Source organism: Mus caroli, chromosome 6 (genome assembly GCF_900094665.2).
Source record: "Mus caroli chromosome 6, CAROLI_EIJ_v1.1, whole genome shotgun sequence".
NCBI classification, from domain to species: Eukaryota; Metazoa; Chordata; class Mammalia; order Rodentia; family Muridae; genus Mus; species Mus caroli.
Genome location: NC_034575.1, coordinates 134,402,702 through 134,404,533, shown reverse-complemented (window position 1 = coordinate 134,404,533; position 1,832 = coordinate 134,402,702).

Here is a 1,832-nt window from a genome sequence, read left to right as displayed (position 1 = left end):
CTCTCTCTCTCCCCTCTCTCTCCTTCTCCCTCTCCTCTCTTTCTGTCTGTCTCCTCTCTCTCTTCTCTCTCCTCTCTCTTCTCTCCTTCTCCCTCCCCTCACTCTTTCTCTCTCGTGAAAGAGAAATATGATATCCCATTCAATCCTTTACTTACAGGAATACTTTTTGAAATAAAAGGACACAGGAAAGAAATAGATTAGAATGCCTCTGTTGAAAACAGCATGGGGTTGTGCTGCCCAGACTTCCCCTGGGCTGAAGGGACAAAGTAACTAGGAGAGGCATGGGAAGCTGCCAGCAAATGCCTCCAGCAGGCAGCAGGGGCTCAGCCCTGTTTGTGCCCAAAGCCACCTCCTCCCAGGGAGGGCAGCCCACTGCTCAGGGTGAAGGTGGAAATGTGGGCTTTTCTGTACCTTCTGGGACAATCTTGGCATTGTATCTTCCTTTCAAGAAGTTGAGCTGCAATTCTCTAATTATTCTGTCTTTTATAAATGACATGCATGTTTATTAACACATTATGAATTATGACTTGATCTACAAATATTTTGGNCTATTACCTCATTCAAATAAATTAAGAAACACTCCTTAAAAAATACCTAGAAAACCTTTCTCTCCCATTCTCTTAGCCTGCCTCTCCCTGCCCTCTCTTCTCTTATTCATTTTCTTCTTTTTGTGTTTTTAAAAAGGATTGTATTTTTATTTCAAATTGTGTGTATGTTGTGTCTTTGTGCATGAGGAGGCATTTCCCAGCCAATATTTTGTGTTCTCTCCAGATAAGAATTATAAAATATAGCTTGTACCATCTATCTATCTATCTATCTATCTATCTATCTATCTATCTATCTATCTATCTAACTATCTATCGATCGATCGATCTATCTATCTATCTATCTAACTATCGATCGATCGATTGATCGATCGATCTATCTATCTATCTATCTATCTATCGATCGATCTATCTATCGATCTATCTATCTATCTATCGATCGATCGATCGATCTATCTATCTATCTATCTATCGATCTATCTATCTATCTATCGATCGATCGATCGATCGATCTATCTATCTATCTGGTATGTCCATCCACCCTTCTACCCACCTACCCACCCATCCACCTATCCACCCACCCACCCACCCAGCCATCCACACTTCCACCCAGCCACCCTTCCACCCACCCAGCCACCCATCCACCCATCCATCTAAGACAGGGTCTCACTATATGGTCCTGGATGGCCTAGAAATTGCTATGCACACTGGATTGACCTTGAACTCACTGAGATTAGCCTGCCCTGTTCTTCAGAGTTCTGGGATTAAATACATGTGATCAAATTATCTTTTTTGTTTGTTTGTTTGTTTGTTTGGTTTTGGTTTTTTTCCATACAGGGTTTCTCTGTATAGCCCTGGCTGTCCTGGAACTCACTTTGTAGACCAGGCTGGCCTCGGCCTCCCAGGTGCTGGGATTAAAGGCTCAAAATAATTTATTTTTAATTTTATATGAATTAGTGTTTTTCCTGCACATATGTTTGTGTGGGGGTGTTGGATCAGCCGGAACTGCAGTTACAGACAACTGTGAGTGACAGTGTAGGTTCAAGGACTTGGACCAGGGACCTCTTGAAGAGTAGCAAGGGCTCCTAAGTGCTGAGCCATCTCAAATTGTCTCTTAAAAATGAAAATCTGATTAGTCACTGTGGTTGTTTCATTAAGAATGGCTTCCAGAGCTGTGACGAAAGGATGGACCATCTAGAGACTGCCATACCCAGGGATCCATCCCATAATCAGCTTCCAAACGCTGACAACATTGCATACACTAGCAAGATTTTGCTGAAAGGACCC